We start from the raw sequence: 18,231 nt of genomic DNA, 5'->3' as shown, positions 1-18,231 counted from the left end.
TAAGTAATAAATAAATATATAACATCACATATGGGTCATTGATATAAAATACATGCTTACTGTCTTACAATATATGAATTAAGCTATATTTAGGCGGGTTAAGAAAACCTGAAAGAGAGCTAGGCTTGCTGAACCCGCTTCACGTTTTCTACCCGAGCCCAAATATAGCTTATACTTAGATACATTTATGTTTATTCCACAATACAATATCCATTTTACGCATCAAACGAGCTATTTTCAACAAATTTCGCTGAACATCTGCAGTTGAAACCATCACGCCATGGCGTCAACAAAGCAAAAAGATGACGCCACAATACAAATGAAACGCTGCGCGAAAGCGTGCGTACTCGTTCTGTACTCGGCCTCATTAATTCCATAATATACATTAAGTAAAAATACCGAATATTATGTCAATAATAATTGATTTCACAAATACTTTTGGTGTTTAGAACAAATTTTACTCCTGACCTTGAACTTTTTAACAATACGGATTTGAAGACTCAAACCCATAGTAAACAACGTTCTTAACTGTCTTTGAAAACAGAGAGGAGATAACAAACATTACAGTTCAATTACAAGAACATCTATTCCACCCGTAATCTACCCGTCGCCAAACAACAAGTAGAGTAAACAAAAAAAAAAAGAAATAGGTGATAAGCGTTGATGTTTATAGTCAGAAATATCATGAAAAAACCGAGCTACACTAACAAAGGTTTCTCCCATGGTATGTAATTTTTTTAGCTGTTTAAACATAAACTCTCTCGAAATTTTAACTTTACAGTCACTAATAATATGAATATGAGAGAGTTGCCTTTTAAAAACATTTAGATTTTATCAATAAATACAAGGATAATGGAATTTTTTTCTCGTTCTAATAATCTTAAAAATCATATTGTGTTTCATATACATACTTAACGCATATTTTTTCCCATAAGATATTTTCATAAGCACATAGAATAATAGCCATTTGAAATAAGTCTTCAACTGATCTCCATTAAATAAATGTATTTGGCAAGGCCATTTTTTTTGGTTTCAAATAATTATCCATTGTAAAGGGGTAAACGTTCTGCGTACATATTCACGAAAATAAAAAAAGGAAAGTATTTGGATGCTACAAATTTTGCGAGTTGAAAACAACGTGAGCTTATTAGAAGGATTTTAAATCGAGAAAACCATTTCTCAAGTTAGCTGAGATTTCTGTAGGTTCATCTTTAATGCATCTCATAGAGCTAAACAAAGCTAAATTAGTTAATTGTCGATTTCAAGGTATGAAGTATTTCGACCAAACCTGCACATCTATTCTTTCAAAGTGTGTTAAAATGTATTACAGCATATCAAGTGTGTTAAAATCTACGATACCATATATACATGTACTATGCTTAAAGTGTGTCGACTTGGTCCCCAGATTAATGCATTTCGGGTTTTATTCCAAATTGATGAGTTATTGAAGTGCGTAACAACGCCCTCATTTATTACTTCTAAAATACAGGAACAAACACGATTTATTCAAATGATGCGTATTGGCATGTGAGGTTTAATTTTTACCATGATCATTCTATTCTAAGACTGAATGATATTACATTACAATATGCCGTATGTAGCCGTAGAGTTGAAATATTGGGAATAGTAGCCAAAAGGCTGCCTTTTTGTACACATACACACTTAATAACTACATCTAGAGTGATCTTGTTTTTGAAACCACGGCTATGCAAATTTTTTTCAATAAAGCGATTGATCTCCAAATATCATCTTAAACAATTCTTTAGCACTAGTACTGTCTACTTACATAAGGAACCATATTACATCTACTTTACGGAAATAGAATATTGTTTGCGTAGATGACAAAGTCATCAACAATATATTTATTCATAACACACCATACAGACACTGAAGTCTCTATCCTCGTTTTAAGTTTTATGCCTCAAGCAGCTTTTCTGATAGTCATAACAAAAAGAAAATGTATATTTTGTACTCACTATATACGAACTGAACTCATTTGTCATCTAATGGATACATTTACATGTACAAAATGTACATGTACAACCTTTGGCCTTTTAAAAGAAAGCTGTTAAACATAGTATTTTGATAAAAAGTTAATTCTAGCGTTCAATTTTTTAACAAGATAAGATGCACTGAATTTTGAAATATCCAAGAAATAAACTTGATGATTATTAAGTTATTTATGTAGCATACAAAATTAAAAAAAAAAATCAGAAAGTATTAACCTTTGTTTGCAGACTTTTCAGTCATTGGTCTTCCTGTTTATTAAAGCATTTCCTTCAAGGCTTAAATAATTAGCTGTTCACTTCCGTGTATATATCAAGGTTCAACAACAGCAACAAACAAGTCAAATTTTACATTCACAGCATGATACAAATTAGATAAAGTTTAACAATTGTTGATTTTCATACCATTTAGTGTTTTAAAAAACAAATAATTATGGATCAAGGTTTAAGATATTGAATGAGAATGCTTAATGGTTGTAAAATAGACGTACATGTATCAGGCGGCATTATTTCCTTCATTTACTGTGTAATTACAACCAAAACGTTCTGTTTTATTGTGTTGTCAGGTTTAACTCCTTGAGAATTTTTGTGATTTCCAAATTTAACATTGTTCAACCAATTAGTTTGTTTTTAATTTTCTAATTGTTCAACAATAAGTTTGTGAAGTATATAAAATAAAAGATATAGATAAAGCCTCGATTCATAGATTATGATGCATGCTTCTATAATTATATTATTTCCTGTGTAAACATAACCAACACGTTCTGTTTTTATTGTGTTGTCGGGATTAACTCATGTATATCATTCATTAGGTTGTAGATCGTCATATTTTAGTGGTTAAAGTATTTGGCTTCTGAACCGCATATTATGAGTTCGAATCCGTCTGGAGAATGACAATTACTGAAAATGTTATGTATAGCAATGAAATGTAAATGACAGACGAACTAAATTTTGTTTTAGATATCCTGGAAAAAAGTGTATATGATATGATTTTAAAGCTAATTTGATTTAGGGTTTATAAGTAGAATAAACACACATGAATTTGCTGAAAAAAAACATACTTAATATCTATCTTGTATAATTTTGTCTGTGTGTGACATAGAGATATTTTCGAAAAAAAAATGTTCAAGTATATAAAGATAAATTCAGATGTTAACTGTTCTTCTTATAAACTCGATGACTAACATTCACGTCACAGATTACAAATTATCAGTCCAATCATCAATACAGACACTTCATTGACACTGATTGAAGATGACACGCTAGTGACAGGATCTTGTGAATATGTCTGCTGTGGCGTTGTTTCCGACCAGTTTACGAATTGCCGAGGAAGAGAAGGATTCGTCGACAATGAAGAAGATTCCTTGGTGGTTTCCGTTTCCTTGGGACATTCTTGTACCCCTGGAAGCATCAGACCTTTACAAATGATACCATTGGCTCTGTGTACAGACGAAAAATGTGAAAATATGAATATCTAATAGAATGATTAATTATGAATTAAAGAATGACACTGAACTAGGCCAAGCCTATTATAAAAAAAGTGGAACTATGAAAAGGTCAAGATCTCCTTAAACCCACACTAAATGATTTTCTGAACATGTTGACAAGTGATTTTTCCTGAAATTTGAATTAGGCTGACTAGGAGTAAAACAGATGTATGTATGCTAAATGCGAGCAGAGGAAATTACAGTTACTGTTACATACTTTTAAGAAACAAACCCCCTGTCTACTCTAACTTGTATTAATAAAAGATGCCAATGCTACACCAGTATAATTTTTTGTTCGTAAGACCCCGCTTGCTATTATTTAAATAAAACTATACAAATAATATCATTAATTACCCGCATCCAGGAAATTCTGCGCTGTTTTCTGTTCTATTTCCGCTTTATTCTTGTATTTTCAATAGTTTTAATTTATATATCAGAGACAAGTAGAAGAATAACCGTCCGCTCAAAATATATGTACCGCCTAAAACTACAAAACATAATTCTATTCTGCTCGCACCCCTTTTCACTGAATGTCAGACGAACAGAAATTATATTAGTGTGGCCCAAAAGTATAGATCAAATATTAGTCATTTGGTCATTTAATCATTTGATAATTTCGTTGGTAGAGAGTCGAGTAATGAACGTTTGTTATATATCTTACTAAAACGTTAATTTAATGTGTTACTCACTTTTTGGAGAATATCAACAACACAAAAATCAATCTTGTCATGATCGCAGCATCGCAAACCATCTGAAAAATACATTATAATCTTTAATTTATAATGTTTCGATATTCATTTTATATGTCTAACTTCAGTCAAGTCTCATTCATAAATTTTGATTAGTTGAAAAAACTGTTTAAGATTCGGTGTAGTTAAAATTACCTCTTTTATAGAAAACAACGTCACATGCTTATCATTATGCTTTCGATATTATGCGTTATGAATATTGCACATATCTTACAAGAAGCATTTAAAAATATTTGCATAGTTTTATTATTTAATTAGTACACCAATTCATTTTATATGTATCTGCAAATGAATCATCATGATCAAACTATGACGTTTTAAAAAAATTATGTTTTGAATAAAATTGGAACACAACTTAAAAAGTGTTTACTACTTCTATATTTACTTTTTTGAATTTCTAAAGACACTTGGTCTTAGTATGGGTTTTTTTTTTGTATATGCGCGCTCAACTTATCATAATCATATCATCTTTGTGCTTTCTTTATAATCACCGGACAACCAGTGTCCACTGATTGTTCAAAAGTGCACGCAAATCAAGCGTACTTCATGCAAGCACAAAAAACTGTGGGATGTCAATGCAAATGCGTTTAAAGCATGTTCATAAGAGTGAATAATTTGTATGACAAAGATGAAGCTACGTGCAAGAGTTAACAATATTTTCTTTTTTAGAATTACTAGATGATATCCCGCGCAAGTGCGGGAATTTACACTTTACACATTTATATGATACAATGTAAAAATGTTCAACCATATGTTTTGTTCATTGTTGTATATACTGTTTCCGAAATTTGTCTTTATTGCTTTCCGAACCTATTGTTTAAAAATTGAAATACAAAACTAACTGCGTGGCTGGATATTCAGAGGAGCGGACAGGGATGAAAAATTTAAACTGATGTTGTATGTGTGTACGTGACCTTCATTTTTTTTTTGTTGCAGGATTGAATTTTTTTTTATTTCAAACTATTGAATAGGTATTTAGTGCGTCGTATCTCTAAATTTTGTTCTTTAGATCAAATTACATAATAATTTTTATCACTGTCCCGAGTACGAATTTCAGATAGGCGATGATTTCTAAAAAATGGGGAGGGAAAGGTTCCTATCCCCCATCATTCAACTTTTCCGTTTTAAGCATAACAAATCTGTTTTAAGCATAGCAAATTTGAAATTAATGTCTGAGGTTTACTCCCAATCTGACGTGGTATTAAAACGTATGAAATTAAAAAAAAACCGCTAGTGTAGGCATATTTATTTGCATATTTCAAACCAAAGTTGTCAGATCCAAAGTAACTACCCGATGGTTAACTCGTCCTACACTTTCTGCCATGACTTTCATTAGTCAACCCACGTTCCTTTGGCATCCCGTTCTGAAAAGTTTGTTCCTATCAAAACTAAAACCGCTTTAAATTATTCAATTTTCTTTATTTACTTTTTTGTATAACCAGAGATGTCCGCGTTGCATAGTGAACTCGTCCTACACTTTTCGCCATGACGTGGATTAGTCAACCCGCGTTCTTGGTTACCCCGTTTTGGAATGTTCTATCCCATTCTATCACCAGAGGTTGTGCTTCGCAAGCGTTCTATCCATCAGAACTAAAATCGCGCATTCAAGAAACGAATTGGCTCATTTCATTTGTTCAGCATTTGTCAAATCATAACTTCTTTCTATACGTTAAATAAGTTACCAGTAAATATATTTGTTCTTTACGTAATCATTCAATATTATTTCATTGCAAGTAAATATTTTGATGCAAACTACCCCTGACTTGGATCGCCAAAGCGTGTCCATCACCTTACTCTCATTTTTGCTATTTTGGGCTTGTTTATCGAAAATGAAAGTAGGTTTTTGATTAATTTCACAATAATTACTTATCAGTTAAAATTCAATCATAGCTTACGGACATCACCTCACACGTGTTGAAATACCAATAAAGGTGTAAGCAGTTACTCTGGTGTAGGCATGTAGTGGTTTATTTGCAAAATGTCTTAATTTATAAGTATAGATGTTCAAAACTTAAGTAAATGAAAGGTAGGAAAAAGATAAGAGTAGCTTGAAGTATTCGTACCAATGTTGACTAAAACACCACCCTTAATTCATAAACGTGTTAATAAATTTCCATTCTGTTGACAATGATGTTTAATTCCTCGATGATAATGATTTACGATTTTTCCATGAGAATATGATTTAATTTCTATACTTTCGGTTTTTAGTGAAACATGTTTATGCCTTAATTGCTAACATATGCTATTCAGTTGCTATTCAGTAATGGATATAAAACAATTGTTAAGAAGCATACAATACTAAAAATGTTAGAGAAACTTGATTATGTCTTTAGAATGTAAACAACAGTGGAGTGAAAGTCCTTTTATATATAGTATTTTGTAAATGAATCATTACGGGAAGTATTTTGATTACTATCTAGTATGTTGTATATTCATGATTTTCATTCAGTAGTACACACATTCTTTAAGATTAAGTACCAATGCATATGATAAGTAATCTGTCTTAAAGTTTGAAGTTTTACTTCTCTATAAGAATGATTTAATTATACTCTAACAGACCGATGGAAAACGTAATAAGTAAACACAGCAATGTGTGATATTTCATGCATACGAAATGAACCGATAGGGTCATTCTATTACGTTTATTGTTATTTGTTATAGAAAATCAATAACATTCTGTTTTTATATAATATATTTTAAAATCTTTATTCAATCTTTTTCGTTTGCATTCATCAACAGCAAATGAGATACTTCACCCTTGTGGTCATCACAGTGACAGGGCGAGCGCTCTAGACTGGTTCCTTTTTGAACGGTGTCTCATGTACTCAGGTTACTCAACTGATGTGAAGAAGAAGTTAACCAACTCTTATCTGAAAAAAAAATCAACTTGATTAACGCATTCAAAAGACATTGCTATAATTAATCTACTTGCAACTGAGTTGAGACCCAATGAAAACTACGGTTTATGAAATGTTTTATTATACTCTCATGTTAAATACTGAAATCTGATTGGTTAAGACGCAGTTTATAATCCGTTTTATTACCCTCAGCGTTAGCAACACACTTAGCAACGGGTAACATTAAAAATTGTTACATGTGCGAAAATTATGCGCGTACGGTTCGCTGTAGAATTCACATTATTCCTATATAAAAGCAGTAAAATTGTCTTAAAAGTTAAGACATTCAGTGTAACAAAATAAATAGTGCCTGTTTGGGAGGATAACATTTGAAGTCGACACCCCTCGAAAACCATTGTCAACCTCCGCTTTGCGTCGGTTGACAATGGTTTTCTCGGGGTGTCAATTTCAACTATTACAGTCCCAAACAGGCACTATTTATATAATGGACAATAGTTGTTTTTTTTTACGATCATGCATTATGTTATATATCCACTCTAAGATGGTCTCCTCTGCTTGATTTCGAAAGTGAATTTAATCTTGCTTGCATATTACAGGAACATATAGTCAATTTGTCAAATGACAATAAAGATATACTTACTTTACGTTGTATACTAATTAACAGACACAAAGTCAGTATAACGGTGTACACAGAACTTGCTCGAATATAAAAAAAATGACAAATGTATGAATAATTGTTTCCTACTATTTTATAACCTTAATTCTTCGTGTATTACGTCGAGAGTTTTTGTGACGACCATGTTTCTACATGTTTTGTTAACTTGTACAATGTCGTCTTTACATAAGTACAAATCTGTATCATTTAAAACAAAAATAAAAGCAGTGGTGAACTGTGAACATACATTATATGGACATTTATTTTAAATCATTTTATTCTTTGTTTTACGTTTTTTAATGGAATAAACCAGATACCATTTTTCTGATATCGATTATGTGAGCCACACAATGCATTACAATTGAAAATCAGTATACATAATTATATATTACATCCAACAAGTATTATACCTTCTATTTCTTACGGAAACTTATAGTTAATTCATAGCTCTATAGAAACAGCCAGACTGAAATCGACACGCTCCGTTTATCGATTGGTCGAAATCTTCAGTGGCTGAAACTGACAAGAAAATGACAGGATAGATATTGACACGCCCTGTTTATCGATTGGTCCAACCCTACAACGACCTAGGAAAATTCACGGACTGCACGAAATAATCATGACGATTTCAGAATCAAAGTCTCACAGGAGACGATTTGGCTGTTTCTTTTAGTTAACGTACTTACGTACATTAAAAGTAATTTAGTAAATTTTACTTACTTTTCATAATCAATTTATCAATAAGCTAAACGAAAGATGTTAATATACACAATAAAATGCTTAATTTGGTGATTCATTCGAGTTATGAAGGTAGCGATCATTGCAGAAAAAAATAACATAACCCGCTAACCCGGGTTATGTATTTTTTCTGTAATGTCGCTACCTTCATATCCCGAATGAATCACCAAAGAAACCATATTATTGTTTAAATCAATTGATATAGATAAAAATTGCAAGGCAGTTTTAAAACAGTTACTTTCATCGTATGTTAGAAATAGCGGACAGTTGAACCATTTGTCTTAAATTTGATCTGTTAATCAAATGCTTCCTCTAACCAAGCATTCACATCCTTCTTTTAATACTCACTGAGGCGGCATGATTTCCTTCATTTCCTGTGTAAGCTAAAGAAACACAGCCAAAACGTTCTGTTTTCATTGTGCTGTTAGGATAAACTCCTTGTGAATTTTTGTGATTTCCGAATTAAATATTGTATGATTTCAATTCATGTGTATGTCATACATTAAAAAAGAAAATACAAACGTTAAATAATTTCAATATTTGAACACCTTTAATAGTAAACATCATTCAGTTTGCATTTAATTCATTAAGTAAATGCGAAATCATATTGGAGTAACATGAATATGAGTTTTTATTTTCCTAACGTCTTTCGTATAAAAGCTACAACAGGAAGTCACACTTCACTAGCCCATATTGTTTACAATCTGTCGAATTACATATTTAAAAACGTCACATCACTTCAAATGATAAATAATTCGCTACAACATAGAGCAAACTACGTTCGAATCTCAAAAAGATAACATCAATGAATCATACATGATATCGGAAAACTTTGAGAGGAATAAAACCGGTGACGATTTTTATTCTTTATTCAGATACAGATATCTAACAAAACCTCATTATGATCACAATTATGAAATTATAAATATATAAATATGTAAATAACATAATAAATAAATCATCTTTTAAATCGAAATTCAAATTGACAAAGGCAATTCTTAATGAAATCAATTACACGTGACAAAACCTTTTGACTGTTTATGTGTACTGCCCGTTTCGTCTTGGACATTGTTATAAATATTTTGCACGGTAAAGAGAAATATTTTAAGACAATTTTCCTCTGAAACAAGTGATGCACCTTTACCATTCAGATCAATCTGAAAGATCAACCACACCGTAAGGGATTTTCAGTAAAGGCATTCTCGTTTCACATGCAGTCATGCAAAATCATGCTTTACAATGACAAAAGTTATAAATTCACTTTTAAATTATTTTTTAGGTTGTGGTTTTTTCAAAGGAGGTTTGCATTTAATACACAAGATACACGTAGCCGATTTTTACAAAAGAGCCGATATGCCTTATGCATCATAATTTATGAATCGAAGCTTTATTTATATCTTTTATTTTATGAACTTCACAATCATATTGGTTGAACAATTAGAAAATTAAGAACAAACTTATTGGTTGAACAATAAGAAAATTAACCAAGTATGTATCAAATGTAATAACTTGATAACCCAAATTGTAAGAAAGATAACTCTTACATGTGCATATTTACGTATATGTTACAAATAAAAGAACACATGAGTTTTTTTTAATTTAATATACATGTCTACATCAAGACCATCGGCATATTAGGTGATCAAACAATCAATCATAACTATAACGATAGCGCCGAATTGCATGTTACGTCAATTCCTTTTTAATTCCCAAAATTCTGATAAGTATCATTCTAATACTTAAATCAAGGTACCTCACTACACATAGACTTATAATTTTTAAGACACTATGTCACAAGATGGGGATTGAAATGTATTGTTAAACTATGTATATCATTCATTAGATTGTAGATCGTCATATTTTAGTGGTTAAAGTATTTGGCTTCTGAACCGCATATCATGAGTTCGAATCCGTCTGGAGAATGACAATTACTAAGCGTGTTATGTATAGCAATGAAATGTAAATGACAGACGAACTAAATTTTGTTTTAGATATTCTAAAAACAGTGTATATGATATGATCTTAAAGCTAATTTGATTCAGGGTTTATAAGTAGAATAAACAAACATGAATTTGCTGAAAAAAAAACTACTTAATATCTATCTTGTATAATTTTGTCTGTGTGGGACATAGTGATATTTTCGAAATAAAAGAATGTTCAAGAATAAAAAGATAAATTCAGATGTTAACTGTTCTTCTTATTAACTCGATGACTAGCATTCACGTCACAGATTACAAATTATCAGTCCAATCATCAATACAGACACTTCATTGACACTGAATGAAGATGACACGCTAGTGACAGGATCTTGTGAATATGTCTGCTGTGGCGTTGTTTCCGACCAGTTTACAAATTGCCGAGGAAGAGAAGGATTCGTAGACAATGAAGAAGATTCCTTGGTTGTTTCCGTTTCCTTAGGACATTTTTGTACCCCTGGAAACATCAGACCTTTACAAATGATACCATTGGCTCTGTGTACAGACGAAAAATGAGAAAATATGAATTTCTAATAGAATGAATTATTATAAATTAAAGAATGACACTGAACTATGCCAAGCCTATTATAAAATAGTGGAACTATGAAAAAGTCAAGATCTCCTTAAACCCACACTAAATTATTTTCTGAACATGTTGACTAGTAATTGAAAACTGAAATTTGAATTAGGCTTACAAGGAGTAAAACACAGGTATAGATGCTGAATGCGAGCAGAGGAAATTATAGTAACATACTTTTGAAGAAACAAACCCCCCGTCTACTCTAACTTGTATTAATAAAAGGAGCCAACATCTAGATCCAATTTTAATCATGGACCATTTCGTTAGTAGAGAGTAAAGTAATGAACCTTTGTTATATCTGTTACCAAAAACGTAAATTTAATGTGTTGCTCACTTTTTGGAGATAATCGATAACACAAACATCAAACTTATCGCAGCCTTGCAAACCATCTGAAAATATACGTCATAATCTTTAATTTATTAAGTTGTTTCGATACTCATTATATATTCCTTTTTTCATTTTAGTTTCATTCATATATTTAGATGAGTTTAATCTGTAAAAACGGTTACAGATTCAGCATAGTTAAAATAACTTCTTTTTTATAGAAAACAACGTCATATGCTGACCATTATGCTTTTGATATTATGCGTTATGAATATTGCACCTATCTTACAAGAAGCATTTAAATATATTTACATAGTTTTATTATTCAATAAGTACATCAATTCTTTTTTTATATATATATATATCTGCACATGTATGATCATGATCAAACCATATGTCTTTTTCAAAAATGTATGTTTTGAACATAGCTTTAAAAGGTTTTAGTTATTCCATATCTAATTCATTTATAATTTCTTACGACACTTCGCCTTAGGTCGGGGGTTTTTAAGTGTGCGCGCTCAACGTATCAACTGATTGTTCAAAAGTGCACGCAAATCCAGCGTACTATATGCAAGTACAAAAAATTGTGTGATGTCAATGCAAATGCGTTTAAAGCATGTTCATAAAAGTAATTAGTTTGTTTCACAAAGATAAAGCTAGGTTCAAGACCTAACAATATTCAAGTAAATGAAAGTAGAAAAAAAAAATTATGAGTAGCTTGAAGTGTTCGTACCAATGTTGACTAAAACACGATCCTTAATTCGTAAACTTGTTCAAAAATTTCCACTTTGTCAACAATGACGTTTAATTTATTTCCGGGATTGATAATGAATCACGATTTTTCCATGAGAATATAATTAAATTTCTATACTTAAGGTTTTTAGTGAAACATGTTTTATGCCTTAATTGCTACAGATTACTGTTCAGTTATGCATATAAAATAATTCTTAAGGAGCATACCATACTAGAAATGTTTTAGAAACTTGATGAATGTGTTTAGGGTGTAAACAACATTGGAGAAGAAGTCTTATTATCTATAGTATTTTGTAAATCATTACGAAAAGTATTTTTATTACTAGCTAGTATGTTGTATATTCATGATTTACATGTAGTAGCACACACATTCTTTAAGATTAAGTAACAATGCATATGATAAGTAAACTGTCTTAAAAGTTTGAAGTTTACCCACTTCTCTATAAGAATGATTTAATTATACTCTAACAGACCGATGAAAAACTTAATAAAGAAACGCAGCAATGTGTGATACTTCATGCATACGAAATGAACTAATAGGGCCATTCTATTACGTTTATTGTTATTTGTTATAGAAAATCAATAACATTCTGTTTTTATATAATACATTTTAAAATCTTTATTCAATCTTTTTCGTTTGCATTCATCAACAGCAAATGAGATACTTCACCCTTGTGGTCATCACAGTGACAGGGCGAGCGCTCTAGCTAGACTGGTTCCTTTTTTAAATGTGTCTTATGTACTCAGGTTACTCAACTGATGTGAAGAAGATGTTAACCAACTCTTATCTAAAATAAAACAACTTGATTAACGCATTCAAAAGAAATTGCTATAATTAATCTACTTGCAACTGAGTTGAGACCCAATGAAAACTACGGTTTATAAAATGTTTTGTTATACTTTCATGTTAAATACTGAAATCTGATTGGTTAAGACGCAGTTCATAATCCGTTCTATTACCCTCAGCGTTAGCAACACACTTAGCAACGGGAAACATTAAAAATTGTTACATGCGCGAAAATTATGCGCGTACGGTTCGCTGTAGAATTCACATTATTCCTATATAAAAGCAGTAAAATTGTCTTAAAAATTAAGACATTCAGTATGACAAAATAAATAGTGCCTGTTTGGGAGGATAACAGTTGAAGTCGACACCCGCTTCGCGTCGGTTAACAATGGTTTTCGAGGGGTGTCGACTTCAACTGATTTCCTCCCAAACAAGCACTATTTTTATAACGGACAATAGTTTGTTTTTTACGATCATGCGTATGTTATAAATCCACTCTAAGATTGTCTCATCTGCTTGATTTCGAAAGTGAATTTAATCTTGCTTGCATATTACAGGAACATATAGTCAATTTGTCAAATGACAATAAGGATATACTTACTTTACGTTGTATACTAATTGACAGACACAAAGTCAGTATACCAGTGTACACAGAACTTCCTCGACAATAAAAAACAGATTGACAAATGTATGGATCATTGTTTCCTATTATTTTATAACCTTAATTCTTCGTGTATTACGTGAACAGTTTTTGTGACGACCATATTTCTACCTGTTTTTTAGATTTGTACAATATATTCTTCACATAAGTACAAATCTGTATCATTTACATAAAAAATAAAAGCAGTGCTGAACTGTGAACATATATAATATGAACATTTATTTCCAATAATCTCTTTCTTGGCTTTATGATTTTTATGCAATAAACCAGATTCCATTTTTCTTATATCGATTATGTGAGCCACACAATGCATTACAATTGAAAATCAGTATACATAATTATATCAATTGATATAAATAAAAGTTACAAGGCAGTTTTAAAACAGTTCTTTTCATAGTATGTTCGAAAGAGCAGACAGTTGAAGCATTTGTCTTAAATTTGATCTGTTAATCAAATACTTCCTCTAACAAAGCATTCACATCCTTCTTTCAATACTAACTGAGATATCAATACAATTTATAACATTCTGTTAAAATATATAGAAACTCTCACATGCATGTAATGTACAAGGAAGTAATTTTACACCGTCATTTATTGACGGAAATGTCGATACTTTACATCAATTCAATGAAACTTGAAATACATATCCTTCCATTTAACAGATATTCTTTAGAACATTTTCACTGAATTTGAGTCGCACCAAATATTTATGTATTTGATTAAATTCCCCTCTGACTTTTCTTTTGGACACTAGTAGGGAGACTAGTGTTATATTGCAGTTGTTGATATCTAGAATCAATCTATTTACATATATCCTCGTAAACGGATAAGACACAGTTCCATATTTTCTGAAAAGACTATTTTGTATAAATCTAGATTTAACGACTAGCCGTAATAGGATACTTCATTAAAACTAATGACATAATTTATAGAATGCCAATTAAAATGCCTGAGGAGCTGTTTATTTGTTTCTCACTTATCCTTAGAAGATTGATGCATATTTCAAGCGTGAAAAAGACTGCAAAGTCTTAAACAAATTGCTCTTTATGATAGTCTTAGTAATTTTACCTACATGTATTAACATAATGCTACATAAATAACACAGTACCATTGCCAATTGTCACTGAAAGATAAAGCTATATTTTATTCTTTCTATTGATGTTACTTTGAATAAGATGCAATTTTAGCAATTGCCAAGTAATAATTTATCAAATATTAAACATGTCAGTGTTATTTTTACTATCATATCAATTTGGAATGTCTCAACAAGTTCTATCTAACTTACGAAAAAAATTACAGTCTAATTGATATCATCCAAAGCGTTTTATGTTGCCATTCATAAGTACACACACTTAAATGTTAAAATCTATTCAGAACCAAAGATATATATTTTCATACATAAAATAAAATTATCATCATTATTTCTCTGAAATATGCTTTTCTTTCGTGTTCCTTTTGGCTATGTAGGTAGCTAGCGCTGAAGAAAAGAAAAATAAAATACATAACCCACTATCGCGGAAGCATTTCCATGTTTAAATACAATCGTATAAAGGCGTAGTAAATATGAACTATGTTGTCATGATTTGATTTGAACATATTTGTATTGTACAAAATTATAACTGGGATTGAGCCCAAGTTCAAAAACATAAACTGCCCTCTCCTAGTTTTCATGATTTCGCCGACTCCATAAATTATATGGCTTGTCTCAAAAAATGTATATAGGATTAACAAGTTATTGTAAACGATCTTTTCATACTTTACGTTAAATCAAAATTTGTCGTTGTAAGTTTATTGCCAACTCAAAAGAAATCTGTAACTTATCATTTGTATTTTGTAAATGCAATGTACTTGTTTAACGATAAATAATTTGAATGAAAACTTTTAATCAAAATTGATATACTTGTAGTTTATGAATAAAAAATATCATTCTAAAAATATACTAAAAACTTCCTGTTATATATTTCATTCATAAACACGTAGTGTAGCATGCAGGCTAAAGGTGCTAATTTTGGTAACGTCCCTGTATTAATGAATTAATATTGTATTAGTATTAATGTAGTTAACGTTAATAGAGACAACAGACTAAACTGAATATAGCCTCGTTTCAATAGTTGATCTATAATATTGCAAGCTACATGTATACAACGTATGTGAAAAGATTTCTAAATAAGAGAGGTTTGCATTTTATAACAGAATTGTATCGAATCACAGTTTAAAAAGTACATATCGAAAAGGCCGATGGACAATACAATACCGCATAATATATACTGAATAAAAATTTAAAACTTACATTTTGATTGCCTGTTATGCATGAAATTTACTTCAATATCCACCAAACACATGTACCCATGCTGGCGGAAATGCGTTTAACACATAGTTAGCTTGTACTTAGACACATCACAAAACACTTCTCACTCGATATAAAAAACACTTTTTATGTCTTTTATCTGACTGTTTCCTATATAAAGTTCCGAAAGTTTAATAGCTATGATTCATAGTTAAATCTAATTGTTTACATATATCAAAACTAAATTTCGCGGTATAAAATATACTACCCTTCCTTCAGAATGCCACAGGTATCACTAAAAATTTTGACGCCAATCTTTTTTTACTTGGTTTTTGAATGTATGACTGTCTCAAACGCTACATATAAAGGACTCCACAATAACGATGTTACAAGCAATTGAGACCAATTGTTAAGAACCCTATTAAATTATGGTGGCAGGGGATAGTTTCGAAGGAAAGACAAAATTTTGAAATCAAGGGAAAACCTGAGGTTTGGCTGGTTATTTGAGGGGTATAAATTGCTAGAATATTTATTGCTTGCATTTTGTGGATAGAGGAGCTCATGTCAATTTCATTGATATATGACACTTTAATACTGGTAGCACTTTTCATCAGATATGGAATGAAAATGCGAAACTGTGGCCAAAATTTTCACTTTCGGTTTTGTGCTTGAAAAGTAGGGTGGGTTCAGAACACGAAATGTCACTCGAAAAGAAGGTGATTGACCCCCCATCAATTGGTGATTATTTGCATGGGTATACATTGAGCTACCAATCCTATGGTAGTTTATAGCAGTTTTTCAGAAAATTTTGAGACCGTCCCCGGATATTCTATATAGTGCTATAGGTAAGTTGTATTTATTTTATTCTGAAATGTTTAAAAATTCTCAAGAGTCGGGACCATGTGTCCCCTGCATGCAAACCAATTTTAGCAAATTTAAAAATCCACTGAAAAATTAAATCACATATATGAGCACTATCTGCCTCACATTTCCTCGACCAAAAAAACTATCCCCTGCCACCTTATAGATAAGACTAAATGATAACGCGCCCAACTTTTTTTCGTAAAATGTAATTGTCGTATTTGTTAAATGTTGAATGTATCAGGGTAGTGTGAGTCATATTCATGTATATTAAACAATTATTTCCTTAATTTGTGATCTTGTTTCTTATGGATCAATCTATCTGACAGTAGTCAGTTGCTTCTGAAATTAAGTAATATGATATAAATTACATGAAAACATTATTGTAGGTCTTACAAATTTATAAACAAAGGGAAACAATTCTAATTACCATGTTAAATTTAGTTAACGTGCAGTGATTATACTTTCTTTTCATTATTTAATCATGATGTGGTTGATGTATTCTTTGTTTGCTGTGTAATAATTATTGATTTGTAAATTTTGTTCAATTGAACTTAAATAATTATAAAAGAAACAAAAACCCGATGATATAAAGGGCAGAAAAACGATCGCTATGCGAAAGTTCATTTAAGATTATAGATTACACTAGTAAATTCGTGAAAAAAGTAAGGCATTTGAACCTAAATGAGCATTTAGAACGGATAATTTATAATGATGTTGTTATACCCTTTTACTGATTTACTTAAAATACCATATTAGGCATCGATTGACAATGTAAAAGTTCTGCTAGAAACCAAAGAGCTATATTTTAAAAAAAAATATCCGCAACTGAAACTTGAATCTTTTCAAAATTCAAATCTAAAAAAGTCATGATACCCAGGTAAAGAATGTAAAAATCTTATTTTGTTCTTGTTATTTAAGGTTCATTGTTGCTCGTTTATGCAATATGGCCCCGGTAGCAACGTTTGGAATTAGAACTGTATGTCAAAATATTGGGTGGGGGTGCTCATTCATTTTACTTGCATTTAGAATAGAATCATCATTACGAGTGTGGGAAGGTGAAATTCCACCGAGGGCTAAAGATTCACTGTCTAGACCATAAATTTTTGGCCCCTCGGTGTAATCCAACCATCCCACATAAGTATTAAATGAATGATTATTTTTATCGCATTGTTTTGCATTTAAAAACAAACGCGGACAACTTTCTTTTACTATATTTAAATTATTTTCATCAGTTTATGCCTCTGCCTGCAAGTCCAGAAGAGAGCATACATGTACGACATTTTTTTTTCATGACAAAATGAGATAGATTGTAATAAATTAATCAAAATGATTTTCTTAATGGAAAAGCTCTTCCTATTATTCAAAACTTCCTTACAGCAGATACGTTTATTACGATTAACAGCGGCATAGTAACACACAATATTCTCACATGACTGTCTCACACTGGTCAAACCTCAGACCGGTGATGATGGGAGAAAAAACTGAACGTGTTACTAGGGTAAACA

General features: G+C 31.1%; 1 long non-coding RNA gene across 2 annotated transcripts; it reads right to left on the bottom strand.

Moving 5' to 3' along the window:
- Nucleotides 1-1,857: 1,857 nt before the first annotated feature.
- LOC128185034 (uncharacterized) lies at nucleotides 1,858-16,264 on the bottom strand. 2 transcript variants are annotated; one of them, XR_008243808.1, is made up of 4 exons: nucleotides 15,866-16,264; nucleotides 12,798-12,915; nucleotides 11,384-11,439; nucleotides 1,858-3,445 (listed from the first exon to the last, which is right to left on the bottom strand). It is a non-coding gene; the product is annotated as an uncharacterized LOC128185034 (long non-coding RNA). The 2 variants fall into 2 exon arrangements; XR_008243809.1 differs by lacking the exons at nucleotides 11,384-11,439; nucleotides 12,798-12,915; nucleotides 15,866-16,264 and adding exons at nucleotides 4,183-4,244; nucleotides 6,999-7,112 and having other exon boundaries at nucleotides 1,859-3,445.
- Between the last annotated feature and the right edge of the window lie 1,967 nt (nucleotides 16,265-18,231).

This window comes from Crassostrea angulata, chromosome 5 (genome assembly GCF_025612915.1).
Source record: "Crassostrea angulata isolate pt1a10 chromosome 5, ASM2561291v2, whole genome shotgun sequence".
Lineage (NCBI taxonomy): Eukaryota > Metazoa > Mollusca > Bivalvia > Ostreida > Ostreidae > Magallana > Magallana angulata.
This window is presented reverse-complemented; position numbering and strand designations above follow the sequence as displayed.